The sequence below is a fragment of the Pteropus medius genome, unplaced genomic scaffold (assembly GCF_902729225.1).
Source record: "Pteropus medius unplaced genomic scaffold, Ma_sr-lr_union100, whole genome shotgun sequence".
Classification (NCBI taxonomy): Eukaryota; Metazoa; Chordata; class Mammalia; order Chiroptera; family Pteropodidae; genus Pteropus; species Pteropus medius.
In genome coordinates, this window is record NW_024344377.1 from 1,553,434 (window position 1) to 1,575,059 (window position 21,626).

The 21,626-nt window shown below is 50.3% G+C and overlaps 1 protein-coding gene, 1 long non-coding RNA gene and 1 pseudogene across 10 annotated transcripts in view; 1 reads left to right on the forward strand and 2 right to left on the reverse strand.

Annotated features, from left to right (window-relative positions):
- Positions 1 to 1,520, reverse strand: part of PLEKHA1 (pleckstrin homology domain containing A1) — a 50,126-nt gene extending 48,606 nt beyond the window's left edge. For all 7 annotated transcript variants that reach the window (XM_039870800.1, XM_039870805.1, XM_039870804.1 and 4 more), the window contains exon 1: positions 1,427 to 1,520. The gene's annotated coding sequence lies outside the window, so the exon portion shown is untranslated. The remainder of the gene's footprint in view (positions 1 to 1,426) is intronic.
- Positions 1,521 to 1,544: 24 nt separating this feature from the next.
- On the forward strand, positions 1,545 to 14,331 carry LOC120608855 (uncharacterized). Of its 3 annotated transcripts, none has more exons than XR_005654540.1 (7): positions 1,545 to 2,750; positions 3,772 to 3,944; positions 4,080 to 4,913; positions 5,542 to 5,678; positions 5,760 to 9,098; positions 10,116 to 10,216; positions 10,636 to 14,331. It is a non-coding gene; the product is annotated as an uncharacterized LOC120608855 (long non-coding RNA). The 3 variants fall into 3 exon arrangements; XR_005654541.1 differs by having other exon boundaries at positions 13,158 to 14,331; XR_005654539.1 differs by having other exon boundaries at positions 10,116 to 14,331.
- A 2,036-nt stretch (positions 14,332 to 16,367) lies between these two features.
- LOC120608907 (uncharacterized) lies at positions 16,368 to 16,486 on the reverse strand (annotated as a pseudogene).
- Positions 16,487 to 21,626: the final 5,140 nt, after the last annotated feature.

Consider the following 21,626-nt stretch of genomic DNA (forward strand, 5'->3'; position numbering starts at 1 on the left):
TTGCCAGCATAAGGAGTAGTAAATGAACTCCATTTGGGGAAATATTTTTTTGCCTCAAGTGTGTTCATGTGAAAACCTGAGTGTGCAAAGTAATAGGCATTTTAGTAAGAATGAATCGTACTGCCGCACGAGATATGAGGCCGGTTCAATACAAAATAACAGTTCAAGTTCTTCGCATGGTGAAGGAAAATGCCGTTTTACAAAATGATTTTTTCAGTTTTTCTCTGAATCATATAAAGCTTACCCAAATTTTGCCGTCAAGTGTTTCGATGGCATTAAACTAACATAGAAAGTATGTAAGCTGAGTCCGTGGGGGAAATAAAGCAAACTGATCAGTAGTTCTAAGATAAAAGACAATGCTTTAAACCTCACACTGCGCTATTTGTTCCAGTCATTAAACACACAGGAAATAAGATTTTCTAGTTAGAAAACTAATTCGCAAAGGGCAATGACTTCATTAAAGCAAAGAAAATCTTATTAAGACAATGATCAGTCGAAAAATAACAAAACAAGTACTACAGGATTCGAAGAAAACAAGAGGAAAGTAGCACAAACTGCCTGTATATTTCTCCCTTAAAACTCCTCCTGTACCAGCAGCTCCCAAACACAGCAATCGAGTTTCATTATTTATGTGCCCAGCAGACGCTGGATGCTGTGCTTTGCAGCACAAGATAAGTCGAATTCTCTCAAAGGCAGTGAACACCATAAATAACAAGACCGCTCTCATTATGACACTTTCCCCTCTGATGGTCTATCCAGGAGTCAATAGAAAGCCTATGAACTAAACCACAAACCAGTCAGGACCGCCCCAGAGCGGGGCCGCTGGCGGCTGGCCTCGAAGCCTAAAGACCTGGGCTCTGGTCGCCTCCGTGGTCCCACCTGCGTGACCTTGGGCAAGTCACTTTCGACTCTCGCACTGGTTATCTGCACCATTAAGGTGCGAAGGTAAAACGCTAATACCGTATGACTCTATGACACACGGCGGAGTCGACTTCTGATTCGGCGATTCCTAAAGTGAAAGCGCATTAAAATATGAGCGAACGATGCCCAAGGCAGCGGAGCCCCCGTGGGCACAGCCCTGGAACCGAGCCACTCGGACAGGCGTCGCCCGCCGGGAATCCCCGGACAGCTGGCCGGCGCAGGGCGTCCAGGAGGAGGGCGCGACTGGACTTCTTCGCCGAGCCACCGAGGAGCTCGCCGGCGACAGCGACGGCCGCCAGCCTCCCCGCCCTCCTCGGCCGGACGCCGGGCTGAGGTCAGGAAAACAATAAAGCAGCCGCGGGAACAGGACGCCGCCCCCAGCCCGCGCGCGCAGGTGAGCCAGCCCCGCGGCCTCGCCCAGGTGCAGCCGCGCGGGGCGCACACGTGCGGAGAGGGCCCGCGGGGGCGCCGCCCGGACCCCGGCCGCCCGCCGCCCCGCACTCACCAGCGCCCGCTGGCCCCTCGGCGGACGCGCGGCCGCCTCCCAGGTCGCCTCGGCCGGCGCGGCGCTCCCGGAGCCCGGCCCCGCCCACCCCGCCCGGCGCGCCGCGCTCCTCACGCCCAGCTCCCCCACGGCCCTCGGCGCGCAGCACCCGCACCGCCTCGGCCGCGGCTCCCGCAGGCGCCCAGCTGCCGGACGGAGCCCTGGACTGCCCGCCGCACAGTGCGCACGCGTGCCCGCGCCGCCTCGGCCCCCAGACGCCGGCTGAGATCCCGGAGCCGGCGCGCCCGGCTCGCGAGACTACAAGTCCCGGCAGGCGCCGCGCGGGCCCGGCAGCGTGGCGCGCCGCGTCCCGGGCGTCTTCCTGGTACCCGGGGAGGCGGCCGCGGGCGCGCGGGCCGGGGCGCGCGCAGAGCTCTGGGCCCCTGCGCTGCGGAGCATTCTGTGACTCGTAGTTTTCGAGGACCACGGCGTCTGGCTCGGGAGTGGAACTCGGGAGTTCTCTGATGTCATCGTCTAGAGCGCCGAGCCACAGGGGTCGTTCGTTTGCAGATAATTTGTTTGCAAACTATCGCATAATCGGTCTGGGAAGCATAAATCCATAGGCTGCTACGTGACCTGGAGAAAAATGCTTTACAGCTCTGTGCGCCAATTCTTCGCTCCTAACCATTTCTCTCTCCCTGGAGCTGTAGCTCCACCTCCTACTTAATAGGACGGAAGGCTAAGAGAAACTTAAAGGATTAGTTAAGATTCTTTTAGGAAGGATGGCGCATAAATATGCATTCTCGTAAGGATTCTTACGTATTTAACATACCTGTTGAACACCTACTGTATGCCAAGTCCCGTGATAGACACTAGGCATACATCTGGGAAGAAGACAGACGGTCCTGCCTTCATGGAGCCTGCAACCTCTAAGGGGATCTAGTCTTTAAGCAAGAAAATCACAGATTTCAGTGCAATGGAGAAACAGAGCAAATTAAAGAGATGGTGGGGGAGGAGGGGCTCTTTAGAGAGAGTGGTCAGGGAAGGCTCTGAGGAACTGATATCTGAGCTGAAATCTGAAAAATGAGAATTATTCAGATATTTAAAGAGCTGGGAAAGAATGATATGCCATACTTTTCACAATGCATGGCATGCACTAGGCTCTTGATAAATATTTGTTTGTGTCCTTCCTTTCCTTCCCCTGCATAGCCTTGGGTCACATCCTTCCCCCTTTGAAATCTGTATCAACACCTTTCAGAACATCCTTCCCATGTGACGATGTACAGGAGACAAATCGATGTCGGGAGGTAGGACAAGCTGTACAGCTGCTAGGATAAAATACAAGGTGAATGCCAATGAGCATGATGACATGGTGGGAACCCTGACCGCTTAACCCCTTTTTTGTGAACCAGGTTAAAAGTCTGTGATCTCAGCCTGGTCTCCTGACTGGATTCTGTTTATGAGGCACTAAATCAGATTGGGAGTTTGTCTCTGTTAGGATCCTAAAGGAAGCTTAGTCTTTATCTTACCCGAATCAGTGGTGAAGTGAAAGACTTAGACTTGTCTGTGGAGATTTACCTGTGTGACCTTAGGCATCGTGTGACACTGTGATGTTCTGGCCCTCAGTGACCTCAACTGCTCACCTTACAGAATGTTCTCGGAAGCCCATAAGTTGATGGAGGTGAAAACACCTTGCAAACTTCATAGAATGCTCCTGTCCCGACTCTTTCAGGCTGCTCATATTCAACATTTCCAAGATGACTATTCTGTTATCTTCTGGGAAACCTTAACTGTGTAGCCTTGCTGACACCTGTCTCCTAGAGGCCCCTGTCTTCATCTGTACAATAGTTTGGCTTCATCACAGTTTATGAACCGGCCAAAGTACTGTTTCCTCTGGTCCATAGTGGATTTTTGTTTTTGTAACTGAATGTTGCTAACATCTTATAGTAGGGAGAGTTCACAAAAAAATGCAGATGTCACCTGCCTGATCCCTCTAAACATTTGAATTGCTTTCCCTGGCTAGGAGGTCTGAAAGGTGGAGGGAGGAGTCTCTAGATCTGGACTCCTACAGGATTCTAGATAGGATATTTGGGACATAGTTAAAATGGAGGGGTGGCGGGATGGTGGCGGGATGGCGGGGGTGGGGGAGATCCCTTATTTACCTGAAATTCAAACTCAAATTTAATGTCTTGTATTTGATCCAAAAACCCTAGCGGAGGGATCAGACTGGAGAGGGAGAGCCTCTCACTCCCCCAGGGTAGGACACAGAGGCAGTTTGTCCCCTATTGTTAATTCTTTTGATATTATTGACTGAGCAGTTTGAAATTATTCCTTTGCTTTTTTTTTTTTTTCCGTGCCTAACAAAGGTCATTTGACAGTGAGAGGCACATTTACAGACAATGAGGGAAAGCAGAGATGTGACTCAAGATGCCCAAAGACATACAGCAAAGTAATCCCAGGGCTGCTTTGAGGTTGCAGTGTAACCAGACCCTGTTTACACCCTTCTGTGAGGAAGACTCAGGATCAGCCAATAAATGCGGTAACAAAAAAATATATTCTTTCTGCTTTTCCTCTGGCTTTTTTTTTTTTTTGGATGGAGAGCTTTATTATGTAACAGTTCTTTCAGTGTTATTCTTTTTAAAGTATGTGGAATATTCCCTTGTTAAAATTACAGTCTGAGAGCAAACCAAGAACATTCAGGACACACAGAGGGCACTGAGGAATGCTGGAATATTCCATGGATACTTGTCATCTGAAGAAAAGGGAGAGGAGGAATCTGAATTCCAGAATCGGCAATTTACCTTTAAAACATCGTTCTCATCCTCCTTATTCATGCTTTGCATGTGTAAAGCCCTTCGAAGTTTTGTTCAAAAATATCTATTGAGCTCCTTCTACACGCTTACACGCTGGGACCTCCAGATGGACATTAACCCCTCTGACAACACGAAGTAGAGCAGTGTGGAGAGATCATGCGACTGATCCAAAGCCACACAGAAAGTTTCTGAGCACCTGTCACTCCTCTAAGATTGACCTGCCCTTCCCTCATAGACACTTCATGTCCCCTTCCCTGCTTTGTTCTTCTCTCTTTAGCAGTAAAGATAAATATTTCACTTCTTTATCTTGCTTATTTTCTGCATGCCTCACTATGGTGCAACCTCCACACAGGCCGGGATGTTATCTGTTTTGTTCATCACTGTATTCTCAGTGCCTATAACAGCAATATTATTTGTTCACTGATGAATGTCACCAGCCCCTTAATGGACTGAGTCAGATTCAGAAGTCAATGGAAGGAGCAACTCCAGAGTACCCCCCTGTTTTTGTTACTGGACCGAACCGGGTCCAGTTACTCGGTAGTTGCCAGCCAAAAGACAAGGTGATTTTATGAGAAGGAAATTTATCGAGAGCCAGCAAGCAAGAGACACACTGGGGATCACTCCTAGAGCAATGTGTCTTTGAAAGCAAAGGATTGGATTAGCCTCATTCAGAGAAATCAAACATAAACATCAAGGTGAGCTTCCTCATCACAGGTATAGGTGGGGACATTCCTGCACCTACGCAGTTAGCAAACATGCCTATACATATATCACATGTTCAAAAATAGTGGAAAACTCCCACCCCTGGGAGGAGAGTTTAGGATTATAACGAGGGTAAAATGAGAAAAGTTCATGAGATCAGCAGAGGGTCCTCTAGGCTGCTTGGGCCAGCCCTGAGCATGTTGAACTAGATTCTTCCCCTGGTTCTGTAAATTATCTCATCTCCTTGAAAAGACAGGTCTGACAACTGTCAAAGTTAAGGATGGAGTAGGTATGGAAGAAAGTTTAAGTCTCAGCCCTTCTGTTAAAATCTGAGCAAATCACAGAATGTGGTTAGAACACCTTATAATAATTAGGGTGATCTAAGTGGGTTTACAGGTTAATCTAAAGTTATGAATTCTAAATAAAAGTCTGTGCTAGGCTACCTGTAAGGATGTATATGTATCACATATATATGTTAGGTTACATTCTGACTAGAAATCAGAACCAAAACAGAACAAGAATTAAACATGAACCACTTTCTGAATCCAGCTTTGTTCCCGTGGTGTCCCCTCCAGAAACTGGGTAGCAGAGAGTTAAAAACAGCATTTCTCTATTTTTCAGTGTAAAAATGAAACCTGGGAAAAGAGTCAGTGGGGCTGCTTTCGTGGCTGAGAAGTCAGAAGGCTGGCCTTCCTGGCCCTCCCACATACCTGGCCTCAGCCAAGGGTAGAAAGGATGCTGCTCAGTAATTACCGCAGGTGGGGTGAGATTGCGTGACCTGCCCAGAATACAGATCAGGTGACTGGATTGTCCTTCTGAAACTAATTCTTGTGTCCCAGGGCTGAAGCACAATACTTCAGGAGGAACTATGAGAGACCATCCACGTGCCATAAACGGGATTTCCGAACAGGTCAGCAAACAACCAAAATTCCAGGCTCACAGAGGAAAAAAATCTGGAGTCAGGGGAGCTGATTGCCTCCGAGATTTTTCGAGAGCAGAACCAGGTATTTCCTGCTTAGGCTCAGCAGGCAACGAGGAAGAGAAACTGACACTGGATATTGCCTGATGCCACAGGAGCCCTCAAGATCCTCAGCAATGCCTGCGATCTCTGGGGTCTGGTGAGTTTCCAGCCCCGGCAGACAACCCAGTTAGGTCATACGTTAACTATCTTGACCACATATGGCAGGTCGGGGATGCTGGTAAGCCCTAAAATTATGAAGAATGGAATGCCTGCTATCATGCAAACATGTGGACTTTTGCTCCAATGTGTAAAAACTTGAAAAGGAAGATTTTCTGAAGCCCAGATGCCTGTCGAGGGCCACAGCTGGGTTGCTAATTGCCACACTAAAGTGGTGGAACATTCTAGAAAGTGACCATTCTAGACAAAGTTGAGAGAGGATCTGAGAAGGAATCCATCTGGGGCTTTACCAGATCTTCAGCCTGTGAGAACTTCTCGCTCAGACCCCCGCAGTTGACCTGTCCAACAAATCAAAGGCCACCAGTTTCTCTTATCCATCTTGCCGTTTGTCAGAAGTGTTTACTTACGTTCAACAATAAGAACCAATGCCTCAAGTGTCTGGGAGGGCTGCCATGCTGACACTCAGAGGAAGAGAAGCAGAAGTCACAGCTTCCACCAGCAGACCCTGTGGACTTCACGGGCCCTATCCTAGGAAAGGAGAGCAAGGAGCCTGGACTCTAGAGTCCATAGTCCATCAGCACCAACTAGTCATGACCTTGGGCTCATTAACTTTAGTTCTCAAAGCCTCAACATTTCCTCATCTGTAAAATAGAGTTGATCATAATTCCTACTTCACAGCCTCATCGTGAGTCTTAGAGGAAATAACGCATGTAAAGTTCTTAGCAAAGTGCCTGGCACATATCGATGGCTCCATCAACGTCAGCAACTGTTTTATTTAGTTTAGCCCGACTCCTAAGCTCACCTGATTGAGGTGAATGACAGTCTCTCATCTAAGCAGTGGGTAGGTTTTAGAATTACTCTGACGGCTGTGAACCTCACACATAATCTGGGGCGACCGGGGTGGAAGTATTCATTGTGGACTAGGATCCTGGGGAATTTGGTATGGCTGGAGAGCAGGGCTGTGCGAATGCGGTGCCCTGGAAGCAGTCGGGGACCGACTCAGAAGGATCCCGGATGCCAGCGTAAGGGGGATGTGATGGCTAATTTTACGTGTGGACCTGACAGAGCTAAGGGATGCCCAGATAGCTGGGAAACGTCATTTCTGAGTGTGTCTGTCAGGGAGTCTCTGGGAGAGATTGGTGGTCACATCAGTAGGCTCAGTAAAGATCTCCCTCCCCACTGTGGGTGGGCCTCATACGATCCTTTTAGGGCCTAAATAGAACAAAAAGGCAGGGGTAGGGAGAATTCACTCTCTCTGCTGGAGCTGAGACATCTGTCTTCTGCCCTCAGGCTTCGGGGCTCCTGGTTCTTGGGCCTTTAGACTCAAAGTGAATTACACCACCAGCTTTCCTGGTTCTCAGCTTTCAGGCAACAGATGGTGGGACCTCTCGGCCTCCATAACCGCATGAAACGACTCCCATAGTAAATCTCCCATATATACCTATCTCTATCTATATGCATATATCCTGTTCGTTTCTCCGGAGAACACTGACTAATACCGGCGACTTCGATTCACTTTCCCAAGTGTACCCTACCTCCTTCTCTTGGCCACAAATATAAGTATAAATAAACTGACTTAGGTAAGCTAGAGCAGCATTGTGATGGCTTCTTCAATGTTTTCAATCATCTCTGGCTCCTTTAGAAACATTTCACTTTCACCTAAAAGATGAAAGATTCCCCCCATCCACAACCCCAGGCCCCTTCTCTCTCCCCTGTCCTTCTTTTTCCCTCCCTCCCTCCTCATCCCCCATCCAGCAGACTAACCGCAGGGGCAGCTCTAAAAATAGCTTGCCTTCACCAACCCCCCTAGTATGTAAATACATCTTTGTTCCCCGGCGGGCATTTAATAACTGTACTTTACAGAGAAACAAAAGCTGTAATCAGAGCCCAACAATAGAAGCGGCAGGCAGCTCTGAACAATACTCAGAATTCCCGTGGTGACTTCCACCCCCCAGCCACAGCTGTGAGAACCAGAAGTCTCAAGCACGAATTCCATTCACAATTATTCGCCTAGCCCCACTGTGGCTTATTGGAATCACGGCTTTCCGGCCTCCTCAGCGGGGCTTTCAAGATGCTGAAAGGGATGCCAAGCCTGGACCCCTACCAGGAGCAGGCAGGCCATGCAGGTGTGCATGGGGGGCTGGCGCTGAGAAGCCTGCAGAGTCGCACGGTGACAGAGCCAGACTGCCCGAGGCTAGAGACTTCAGCAGCCAGCGGTCTCTGCACCAGCGCTTCATGCAAGACTTCCTTCAGATAAAAGCGCTTTGCACTGACTTCCTTCTCGGCCCTGCAGTCTGTGCATTCCAGGATAAGTCCAGCAGCTGGCTTCTCCCAGCAGGTTCAAGGCTTAGAACCTCAGAGAGGGACGCTCTTTAAGAAGGACAACTCCAGTGGGTCTCAGGTTCTGTTACATGTTAGAGTCACTGGAATACTTAAAAAAAACATTTAGCACGAGACCCCCATGCTAGACCAGGTGAATTAGAGTCTCTGGCAATGAGGAATCAACATTGGTATTATTTTTCTCCTTTCTTTTCGTTTTGAAGTATAACTGAAATATAAGGTTATGGATTGAATATTTGTGTCCCTCCCAAAATTCATATATTGAAGCTCCCACCCACAATATAACTGTATTTGGAGATAGGGCCTTTTTGGATAATTAAGGTCAAATGAGGTCATAAGGGTGGGGCCCTAATCCAATAGGATTAGTGTACTTATAAGAAGAGACACCAGAGAGCTCACTCTTCTCCTTTCCCACAAAACAACATAAAGACTCAGCTAGAAGGCAGCTGTCTGCAGCTGAGAAACAGTTCTCACCAGGCACTGAATCAGCCAGTGCCTTGATCTTGGACTTCTCCACCTCCGGGAGTGTGGGCAATACATTTCTATTTAAGCTACCCTGTCCATGGTATTTTGTTTCAGCAGCCCAAGCTGACCAAGATATATAGTAAAGTCTACGACTCTGAAGTATAAAGCCTGATAAAGTATGTCACCACCATCCACCATCCTAACAGCCCCCAAAGTCTCCCAGTGCCAGCTACAGGTAAGCACTATTTTGATTTCTATCACCGCAGATGAGTTTTGCCTGTTCTTGAACTTCATATGAATATAACTGCGCACTATGTTATGTCTTCTTTGGGATCAAACTTCTTTTGCTCAGCATTGTACCACAGATTTATTGATGTTATTGTGTATTGTAATAGTTTGTTCTATTCTATTGCTGTGTAATGTTTCATGTTACGAATAATGCACAATTTATCTATTCTCCCGTTGATAGACATTTGGTTGCCACTGAATAATGCACAATTTATCTATTCTCCCGGTGATAGACATTTGGTTATTGCCACTGTGTCTTTTCTCGTGTTGCTTCCTCAGCCCAGAATGGCTTTCCCATCCAGCCTACACAATAAAACCTTCTCACACTGAGAGGTCAGCTTGAAGAACCCAGTCAAAACTCATCCTGAGCATCTTTCTGACCTTTCAAAGAGAAGTGACCGTCTCTCCTCTGTGGCCCCACTGGTCCCCATTTTGAAATTATAAGGGCATCTCTGCCAAGGGACCATGATTTCTTCAAGGTCAGGAACCATATCTGAATCATCTCCGTAGCCTCAGCCCCTAGCACGGTGCCCAGGAGACAGGAGGAGTCTAACTAGGGACAGTCGCCTGTCTGAGGAGGCAGGTCCACCACCAGGGAGCAGACCTGGGCAGTCTGGTTTTGGGAAGGGAGGCTTGCAGAAGCGAGGCAGGTTCTAGGCCTAGAAAGGGCCTCGAGGCCCTGAAGGACAGCTCGACGGGAAGTCCAGTGGGACAAACTGGGCATGAGCATGGTGTGCGGCTGTCCAGGGCTCGCTCCGCGTGGCAGCCCAGGTGACTGAACCCTAAGCCCCCAGGATGCACAGCCCCACACACCTGAGGAGAAGGGCTCAGGGGCCTAGGAGAAGGGGGCCCTTAGGCAGGGCATTGGTGGGTTCCGGGCTTTCAGGTCTTGGCACAGCCCAGAATTCTGTCTCAAGCACTGCAGCCTGGACCTGGTACCCCCTGATTGCCTCCCGCCTTCCAGGGGGACATTTGGAGCCACCCAGAAAGCTGATCAGAGGAGCTCCGCGAGGTCCATTGCATTTCCTGCTGCAAGTTCCTTTTCTCTGATCTCTCCTCCTTCATGTAAGTCGCTTAAATAAGGCCATCGATATGGTTCTCAGTCCACTGAGGCAACCCAGCGGCAGTACTCAGGAAGCCAGTCTCTGGATCGATAGCTCTTAATCAATTCATGCTTTTTGTCATAGAGAGGTGATCAGCATTGTTTAGAAAATCTAAGCTTTTTGACCCATGATGCTGTTGCAAGGAGAGGCTATTGGCAACAGACAGACCTGAGCCTAAACCTGTTGCTTCCTGGCTGTGTAACTCTGAGCCACTTGCTCCAGTGTCCTGAGCTTCGGTTTCCTCATTGGCCAAATGCTATCTCAGTTGCACAGAGGTTATGAGGATAAGCAGGTGTTTAATGAGTGGCTGTTATGTCCCCCGGGCCATCGGAGGCGGCGTACGCCCCGATCCTGTGCTCATCATTTACTTCCTAACAACAGACAGGCTTTTCTCTGGACGCCATCCTGGTTATCCTGAAACGCCCTCCCCCACCTCACCCAGGCGCCCACGCCAGACTGTTTGTTTTGGATGCAGGAGGCCAGCCAGGGAGTGGCGGGCCTGCCCATGCGGTTCCTTGAAACAGAAGTTGCTCCCTGACTCATTGTGAGAGAAGCCAGCACATCCAAGCACCTACACAGACATGTCGGAGATAGGCTGCCCTGTGGGCAGGGCTGCTGGTGGGTGGGGTGGTGCACAAACTGAGTGATGGCGGACAGAGGGCCTGTAAGCCAGGCAGGAGACCTCGGCTGTGTCCTGGGAGAAACAGGGAGGTGGCACTGAAGGGTTTTAAATGAGAAAGGGACACCATCAGATTTGTGGCTTCGAAAAGTCCTTCCGGATCCTTGGATGAGTCTTTCAGAAGGGAAGGCCCCACCTATATTTCAGCATCGTCTCCTTCCTTTGCCCAACACAGGTTTTCTGCTCTAGCCAAACCCCTAAACGCCCTCCGCACCTCTGCCCTACCGGGGCTCTCTCCATCTGTCCTTCCCTCCTCCAGAGATTCTCCCCGGCCCCCCGCACCTGTTCCCTGCTCTCTTCCCAGAACCCAAGGTTCTCGCCCACCCACCCAACGGCTAGAGCCACTAGGAACTTGCTGCCCCATGTGGCTAATTCTCGGAGCACACGACGCTGTCGAAAGAACAAAACTTTTGCAATCAGAAGACCCTAGTTCAAGTTCACCTTCTGTCCTTAGCAACTTACAGTCTTCGGCATCTCACTCAACCTCTCTGAGCCATGCTTTGCTCATTTGCACAATAGGGCAATATGACACATCTCCCAGGATTGTGGTAAGTATCAACGGAATGTAAAAAGCACTCTGTAAATAACGACTTTGAACACAAACTAGAAAAGCCATGGCTACAGAACCCGGAAAACCCAGGGCGGGACCCTGGCACTGCCCCCGACTGGATGACTATCTCTAGACAGGTCGCCCAGTCTCTCTGGGCTTATTCTCCTCTTCTGTATGTGGGGAGCTTAGAACCTGCCTCTGAGATTAATATGAAGATCGAATGCGTTAAGGGATTGGCACCGCGCCTGGTACATAGTAGCCTGGCAATGAATGGTAGTGCCCTGCCCTCCTCACTGCCAAACAACAGTGCTTTGGACATGGGAGTACGAATGTGTCTTTTGCTTGCCTGGCTAATTTAATTACGGACCCTCAAATAAAGGGATGGATGCAGAGGTGGGTGGGTGGGTAGGTGGTTGATGGATGGACAAATGAATGTCTCACTGACCAGATGAATGAATGAATGAATGAATGAGGGCGACCAAACTGATAGCTGAATAAAGTCAAGGAGCAAATGAAAGCTTCAATGAATGAGCAAAGAATAGAGTGAGTGAATCATTAAATGAGTGACAGCGGGGACAGGCAGTAGAGGCCTGTTCTCCTTTGGCCCAGAGGTCCCTCCTCCCCGCGCCCCCACCCCCACCCTCTGGCCTTTATGGTAGGAGTAAAGCACTAGTTATCTTCTAGGCTCTCCTTAGTGGCAGACAGATGTCCCTGCCAGGTAACCAGGGCAACCAGGTTCCTGAGCAGAAGCAGCACTTGGCTCCATGAAAGTGAATCCGGGCCTATCTTGGTGACAGGGTCAACGTTCTGGGGCTGCGTAGAGTAGAGGAAGTGCCCGCTCTGAGCAGTCGGTGGGCACGCTCAGGCCAGGCGCTCTCTGCGTCCAGGCTGGGGCTGCATCCTCGGCAGCCGCCGACCTCCTATTTGGGAAGCGGGGGGTCGTCATTTGCTTCATTAGAGAAGATGCAACTGGCACGAGCAAGCTAAGAAAATGGGTCTGAAGAAGAAGGCATCTGGAGAGAGGTGGGCCACGGCCCCCGGCCTGCTGACTGTGAGCCTGTGGGCCAGGAGATGGCTCGGTCAGTCACGGCAACCCCCTTGGGGCAAGGAACAAAGACCCACTGGCAAAGGCATGATTCTCTGGGGACAGAGGAGCCAGTCACAGTGCTGGTTTCTTTCTTATAACCATGCTCGGAGGCAGCCAGGCAGTGCCCACCCACCCCTCTGCCAACCCTTCCACAGATAAAGAGGCCCAGTTAGGGAAGAAGACTTGCCCAGGATTCATGAGCAAAACAGCAGAGCAAGGAAAACCCCAGTCTCTCCACACCCCGACCCTTCCCTCCAGGCTCTCGTATGCAGCTGAGACCCACGTTCAGTTAAATTAAAGGTCCTCATTAACATCCTGAAACAGTCCATCCAGGCCTGCCAGCTAGCTGTTATCCGCTACCGGATCTTCCTCTCCAGACTGCATCTAGCCTTTCACCACGTCTTTAAGGCAACAAAAGAACTGCGGACTTGGACTCTCTCGCTGGGAACCCAAATGAGCAGAGCAGAGCAGAGCAGAGCGAACTGCCTCGCGGGCCAGGCGCTGCTTTGGGTTTCGACTCTGTGTTTTGTATGTTGTCTCATTGAGAGCTGACAACAGCCCAGTCAGGTATTTCTTCTGCTTCACAGATGAGGAAACTTGAGCTCATGCACCTGAGAGATGGAAGAGTCTGGACTCAAGGCCTGAATTTCTTCCTACCCCAACCACGCCTCATGGACATAAACAAGGCCTGAGGTTAATGGAAACGCAAGCACGCACACACGCACGCACACACTAGTTCGTTGCAATGTCATAATCCCTCCCGCACAACTCTCCGATGGGGAAAGCAAATCCTTGCTCATCAAAACCAAGGATAATGTCACCGGACCCGCGTGTGCTCATCTAATTTACTTGCATGAAATGGGGCCTCCTAGGATGTATTAAGGGTTGGTGGTTTCATTGCCTAGCTCACTGGCTGTAGATTCATATATTGAAGAATAAAGAACACTTTTAAGATTCTCGTCTTAAACAAACTGCCCACTAATCTGCACCATGCTCTCTAAGGGTGCTCTGTGGACCGGTACCAGTACACAAATATTTATTATCCACCCTCAATGGGACACGTGCGGACACTGAGGGTCAACATTTAGACACGTGCACAGCTTTTTGATGTTGTTAAGACGTACAAGTGCACGGTCGGGGAGGTCTCATTTTGGTCTGTTTCTGTAGTCTCTCCTCCTTCACTGTATCTTATGAAGAGTCAGTCTGAGATGGATTGGGGAGAAGATAAAAAACTGGTCCCACCACAGGCAAGCATTGCCTCTGAGGCCTGTGAGAGACTCCGACCGAGAACGTTTGGGATTTTGAGGACTGGCTATCAACTTCCAGGTGATGACCCTGAATAAGCAGAGGCTTTCCAGCCCTCTCTCCCCTCTCCCATGTCCCCCTGTGGTACTACAAATTTGAAATTCTTGGATGACTCAGAACCTCCTGTTCCGAGAAAGGTGTTCAGAGGTACACTTACAGCGATGCTAAGATCTTTTTGTGAAATTTTCCTAAATACGGGGTGACCAGGAGGAACCTTCCCAAATAGCCTTCATGTCCGCCCGGAGGTGCCAAGCTTGAGAACGGAGAACAGGCGGGCGGTGGTGAGCGTGGGAAGATGCGCTCTGTAGCAACGCCGCAGAATAAGGCCGAGAAGGAGATAGGAGGCAGAGAAAGACTCCAAAGCAGAAGCACCCCTTGCTTCCTCCTCCCTCGCCCACCCCCAGTCTCTCCGGCACCCTCCGAGAAGAGTAAACTGAAATGTGGCAGGAGAACCAGGCCGACTTTTCCAGAGTTTTCCACTGACCCTCGCTCGGGCCACCCCCATGGAAAACCACTTCATGGGCTCCCCGAGTCTTTTCCACTTGGCTGGTTTCTGATATTTTCCGGCCCAGCGAGCAGTGGACTCAGATGCTGTGGATGTGCAGCGGGGAAGAAAATCGAGTGGCAGGGCAGAGCGCACCTGGAGGGGTGCAGGGAAGCTGCCCGAGGGGGTGACCCGGGGCTGAGACCTGAGCGATAAGCAGAGGCCCGCCGTGCGAGGGTGGGGAGGACGGGGACTGTTCCAGGCAGAGGACCAGAGGGTGCAAGGGCTCCACGTGGGACAGGGTTTAATGCGTTAAAGCAGCGGAAGGAAGCTCAATGTGCTGGGGCGTGTGGAGCAAGTGAGGACGCAATGGGAGGTCCCCGAGGTGGCGAAGGTGGGACCCCAGCATCTTGGTCAAGGTGAGGAGCGGAGACTGCGTTCATCGTGTCTGGTAGAGTTGAAACGAGATCACAACAGGATACCCAGTGAAATTCGCATTTCAGATAAGTTTTGGGTCATGCTGTCTAAAAATTTTTTTTTGGGGGGGGGATTATCTGGAATTCGAATTTCACTGGGCATCCTGTCTAGTTATTTGCTAAGTGTTATTTCTAACTCCTATTTGGAATACTTTAAAGGGCAAAGCAACAGAGGGGCGATTTGATCTGATCGATCCCCTTTTTGCGTTGTGTGACTCACGGGCGGAAATGGGGCGGGAGAAGTGGGGATGGCAGCTGATCAGGAGAGAGAAGAGGCTACGGACCAGGCCGGCGGCCCGGGAGTGAGGCCAAGCAGGTGAGCGTACACTCACCGCAGACGAGGCTCGAAGCCCGTCCAGCGAGGGTCTGCCGACCGAGTGAGCACTTGAGCAGAGAGAACGTCACTTCTCTACCCAGCCCTTGATGGAAGACATCCTTGCCCCCAGCGGCAGCGCTCCTGGGTTAACAAAACTCCGAGACCTGGAGCACAAGAAGCCTTGTGACATCCAGCATCTCACTCAGCCACCACACGTGATGGCTCTCCAGGTGACACAGAATGAGAGTGGCATAGAGAAGAAGTTCCCAGAGAATCACGCGTGAGCTCCAGTGAATAAGCCACGTTACAGATGTGAGGTGTGGTCACAGCTGCTCCGGGGGTAGAGCGTCTGGAGAACAGCTGTTCTGGAGAGAAACTTGAGTGGATGGCAACAGTCAGGCCGTGCAGTGACCTGAGGGTCCCCAGGCCTCGTCAGTGAGGCGGGGCACCATCACACATTTGCCTAAATGCCAGTGGCTTGTGTTTACTCCCCAGACGCACTGCATTATTTCTTTGGAGGAGTTTCTGGGAAAATCTGGGTCTTTACCGCTAATCTCTGGGTGATATCTGCTGCCTGCATGGCCCCAAAGATGGTGTTTCTCCACCGCCACCTGGTCAGTGACCCGGGCCAAAGTTGAAGCAGGCCAACAGTCTTGAGATGAAGCCCTTGGGGGCGAGAACATGCCAGGCAGTGCCTACTGAGTTGCAGCCAGGCCACGTTGCGTGTAGAAATGGGGCAAATATTCCCTACTGCCTTCTGTGTTCTGTGTTGTCACTGGGCCTCGAAGAAGCACAGCTTGGACTCACGAGGCCATCAGAGTCCCTTCAAAAACAGTTTCCTCAGCTCTGCCTGGAGACTGTCCCCACTGGACTGGGGCTTGAATCTGGGTGACCGGGCACACAGCCTCTCACAGCCCTCCTTGGGGGCACCTTCCCTCCCTGCAAATAAGCTCATGCAAATAGACACCTGACACCTTACTGGCTCATCAGGCACGCCCACTCTATTTGGGCTCACCTGGCTCTGGCTACATTGTAGAAAATCCTTCCATTTGTACAGGATTTTATGTTTACATATCATCCTGTATTTGTTTCCTGTGCCTGCTGTAACAAATTACCACAAACCGAGAGGCCTAAAACAACACACATTTATTGTCTTACAGTCTGGAGGTTTGACGGGGCTAAAGTTTCTCTTCCTTTTTTTTTTTTTTTTTTTCAACACCTACAGCACCTGGCCTTCCTAGGTGGTCTCCCATCCAAGTACTACCCAGGCCCGACCCTGCTTAGCTTCTGAGATCAGACGAGATCAGGCCCGTTCAGGGTATCATGGCCGTCGATAAAAAATCTGTTCCTTGCCTCCTCTAACTTCTAGAAACCGCTGGCATTCTCTGGCTTGTGGCCACATCCCCCAATCTCTGTGTCCATAGACTCATCACCGTCTGCCTCTCGGGTCTGTCGCCTTCCACCAATGAAGACCCCTGAAACAGGCCCACCTGGATAATCCAAGATATTCTCCCCATCTCAAAACCCTCAAATAAATCACACCTACGAAGGACCTTCTGCCATATAAGGTAACATTCCCTGGTTCCAGAATTAGGACATGGATATCTTTGGGGCCGTCATTCTGTCTACCACCCATCCCCGTTCATTACCTCATTTTATCATCACGATGGCTCTGAGAGGACGAGAAACCGTGGCTCAGAGAGGTTAGGTGATCTGCCGGGAGTCACACAGCCAGAAGGCTGCAGGGAAGGGGAGGCGGAACTCAGGTCTGTGTGGTTCCAACTGCAGGGAACAGATTATGGAACAGAGAGGCGGACGACGCGTCTGCAGTGCGAAAAACACCTGCTGCTTTTCTCTCCCTGATTTCTGCCCCTCCCCATGCCCGAGCAGGCCTCCGGTCCTCCTCTTTCTTTCAAGGGGTAAGAGTTGAGCGAGCATGAAGGGAACACCTGCAGACTGTCCTAGTTTAAGGAGTGACCCACATTAGAAGAAAGAGCTAAGCTAGAAAGAGCTAGGCCACAGCTGGGGCCCGGTCTTGACGGCAGTTCAAGAATTGTTCACACAGCACGTGCAAATGTGGTTTGGTAAATGATTTTCTCAATTAACCCACGAGTTAATAAACTTCCTGTTACTTACGGAGCTGCTTCATATCCCCAAAACCTTCCACCTTGGTTCAACAGCCAGGAAAAGGGGAAAGAAACGGGACTCATCCCTTTGGCTCTGAACCAGCAGAAAAAAGACTTTAAAGCAATGTTATTTTGTTTTAAATCAGACGTTGTAGATTTGCTATTTAGTTGGTGTTGGAGGAGGACGGCAAGCATAATTCACTCCCTGGGTATCTCAAGGGTACATAAAGGAACAGCCGCACCTGCTCAGGCCACAGTAAGACATCGAGTGACTCACGCTGAGCTTGTCGGGGGAGGCCAAGCAGTTGGCTGTGCTGTTCAGTGATGCAGAGATTAAAGAAAAGTTAATCATTGTGTTTGAGACTCACTGGGCCCTTTCTGGTGCGCCAGGCGGACACATGACAACTCACTGGCTGCCAGCCGCCGTCCCATGCATGCCTCCTGGCTTCCTGCTGGTTTTTTCTTCATGCTGCACCTGGACGTTCCCTCCGTAAAGGCATCTAAGGAGGAAATCAGGTCCCCTTGTTTGGGTGAGAAATGGCTCAGGGGAAGATGTCCCTGGGTGGCCGAGAAACCAGGAAAGCCTGTGCAGTGAAAGAAAGGTGGAAGTTACCTTTGCTGCAACTCACACCAGCTCTGAGAGTGGATGAATCTGCCTCTCAAACGTCAGCAGCTGGCCAGCGGGAAATGGCTCGGACACAGAGAAGCAGAGGATTGTGGGTGAGAAGAGAAATGATGGTGTCCAGTCCCAGGGAGCAGTGTAACGTCGAAATTGCCCATGCCTTCGGACTCATCAACTTCATATTAAAATAGATTTAAAATACGCAGATTTCAATGGGGTCGTGTGTGCTTTTAGAAATTGCTTTGTTTTTCCAATGAACACTATGTTCTGGAACTGTTGCCACGACAATGCTTCAACAGTAACTCCTCATTGATTGCACTGTCTACGTCCGAGGTGCTGTAGTCTCTCAAATTCCTGTTGTCCAACATGTGGGATCCTGCTGCTGCTACGTATTATAAGCAACGCTGAGAGGAACACCTTTGTCGCTAAATCACTGGCTATGTTCCGGATTTCATTGTTATTGGTATAAATACCGAAAGTGGATTTGTGTAATTAAGAGGGTATGTATTTCAGTATCTATTGCTGGAGGCCACACCTCTTCAAAACTTAGTGGCTTTTTCTGGGGTCGCTCACATAGCTACATTCCACTGGAAGGTCCACTGGGCTGAAAGGTTCTCGGTGGCCTGACTCATAATTCTGGGAATTGGTGCTGGCACTCAGCTGAGGCCCTCAGTTCTCCACATGGCCTCTCAGCCTCTAGCAGGCTAGTCTGGGCTGCCGCCCGGCTTGATCCCCCAGTTCCCAGAGGGCAAGAGCGGAAGCTGCAAGGTCCCTTGAGTCCAGACTCCGGAACTCACATGATGTTGCTTCTGCCACATCTTTTGGCCAGAGCAAGGCCCAGGACCGGCCCAGATTCAAAAGAGGGGAGAAATAGACACTGTCTCTTGATGAGGGGCACAGCAAGGCCAAGGGGCATGGACTCCGGCGGGGGGAAGTCACTGGGGCCATTATCGTAATGATCCATCTCAGTAGGTTCCATCCCGAGCCCTTTTCTAATATGCTGCCAAATTGTCCTCAGAAAGGTGGTATCATTTACACTGCCACCTGCCAGTGCCCTTTGGGAATAAAACAAACTGGTGCAGCCTCGTCTGGAAGAGTGCACACTATATGCGATAGCAGAGAAGCCTTCTGTCCCCTGAGTAGCCACAGTCATGTCCCCGGGTGGTGACCTGGGACCTGGCAGCAGAGCCAACAGTCACGCAGGCCAGTCGAGGATGGTCGTTCTCTTTGGACAGAGTGGAGGCTGAGCTCTATGCCTGTTTGGCAGAGTCGTCACTCCTGCCCAAGCCCCCTCACCTCTCCCTGGTCTCTCAAAAGCCTCTTAAACGTGCTCCTTTCTGCTCTGCCAGACTCCACTCCTTCTGCCATGTGATCTAGAATGACTTTTTCAAAATGCAAATTTCATCAGGGTAGGCCCAAGTTTAAAACTCTTCAATAATCTTGGCTGCTTTCCAGAAAGAGATGAAGATCCGTCACGTGGCCTACAGGTGCTGACCAGATACAAAGCACCCACAGCTCCAGCCACTGTGCTTGCTCTGCCAACTCTGGCCACGTGGCCTTATTCCATGTCTGCTAAAGGTGGCAGGCTCTCTCGTACCTCCTGTCTGGGCTGAATCTATTCTGGAATGCTCAGCTCCTCCTCTTCTTATTTTTAACAGCTTCATTGAGATATAATTCATATACATTTCACCCATTAAAGTGTTCAGTGCATGGCTTGTAGGACATTCCCAGGGTCTGGTGGTCTTTTATCAGTTCGAATCATATTCCATTAGATGGCTAGACCGCATTTTGTTTATTCATTCATCAGTTGATGGACATTCAGGTTGTTTTCACCTTTAGACTACTGTGAATAATGCCGCTATGAACGTGCACGTCCAAGTTGCTATGTGGACACGTCTTCACTTCTCTTGGGCACGTACCTGCTGAAATGGCTGGATCAGACGGTTACTCTGTGTTTCATTGTTCAAGGAATTTCCAGACTTTTCCCAAGGGCTGCGCCATGTCGCGTTCCCACCAGCGGTGTGTGAGAGGTTTCTCTACCCAAACCCGTTTCGATTCCACTCCTACCTCAGCTCTCAGACTAAGTGTCACTTCCTTGGGGAGCCGCTCCCTGGGCCTCGACCGGCTTCTATGCTTTATGCTGCCAAAGAACTGGGCTCCCTCTGGCATTTGCTGTACAATTATTCCATCCACACTGTCTTTCTCCACGTGGTAGGCTCCATGACAGTGAGGCCTGTCTCGTTCACCTTTAAAACCCTAACCCAAGCCTGTCCTACAGCAGCAGCCCACTCGAAGTCTGTGGAATAAATGAATGAGTCAGAGAAGGAAAGCAGAGTCCCAAAGAGGCGATGGGAGCCTTCTGTCCTATACCCGCCCTGTCCCATACGGTAGCCACTAGCCACGTGTGGCCACTGCGTACTGAAATATGGTCAATGCCACTGAGAAATTAAGTTGTTCATCTTATTTCATTTTAATTTATTTGGATTTAAATAACCATCTGCGCAGGTAGAAGGAGCAGAGTGTTATCAGGACCCCTGCTACAGAACTGAGTGTTCTCCCCTGGCATTAGAATCTTCCTTTCCCCCTGCAGTCCTGGCAGATGTGTGGGGCGGCTGCAGGCTGAGCCGCAGGCATGGCCGGCCACTGCTGCTTCACTGCTTCTGGCTTTGTGGAGAGGCCGAGAGGACGGGTATGCTGGAGGGTCTCCAAAATTAGAAGGGTCAGCCCTCATTCCATGGTGAGTTCCTTGCACTTATGGCTATTTACATTCAAATGCATTAAAATGAACCAAAATTAAAAACTCAATTTCTCAATCACACTAGCCACATTTCAAGTGCTCAGTGGCCACACATAGCTGGTGGCTACTGTGTGGGACAGCGTGGATATAGGACACGTCCACCATTGCAGTTCTTTTGGACAGCACTGTCCCTGAGGTTTCCCTCACGGGGGTTTCTCCCCTCTCCGTCTCCTCCAGGAGAATCTGCCCTCCCTGTTCCCAGCTCTCAAAGCCTTAGGGCCTGTGAGTCAGGCTCTACTGCCTTCTATACCAGTCCCCTGTGTGCAAATGGGATGTAAGACTTTCCCCACCCAGTCCCTGGGGAGTCCGCCCCCGTGCCCAGCTCTTCCCCTTCTCATCCTAGACTTAAAAGGCCAAAAACTTCCTCTCTCCTCTCTGGTCCTATAGACACACCAGTTGCCTGGATGCAAAACCCTCTAAAGAGGAGAGGTGAAAAAAAAGTACCTCTCACTCTTCCCAATTCATTCTCACTCTGATGAGCCTGTAGGAAAACAAGATAGTTCATTTTTCACCCTTCTCTCTCCTCCTTCTGGCTCATAGTTTTGACCATTTGCTTCTGTTCTTCTCCACTCATGGAGTTAGAGGACTCAATGATGCAGCTAGAAAGTCTACCAAGAGTACCCAGGTCGGCCTGCCTGTTTGGCACAGGGGGAAGCAGGCCCAGAGAAGGGAAGATTTCCCACGATCACACGGCATCTATCCTGACCTTCAAGGACTAAGGGACGCCAAGCGGCGAGGGAGAAGCAAGAATAAATTGTATGAGGCGCCTACTACGCCTCAGGTGCTTTATAATCACATGTCAGCTGATTTGCTACGTATCACAGGTTTTACTGCCAATTTCAGTTTGGATTCGGAGGCTCAAGAGGTTAGGTGACTTGCCTAAGACCACCAGTAGGGAGCAGAGCTAGGACTCCAACCCTTGTCTGCCCC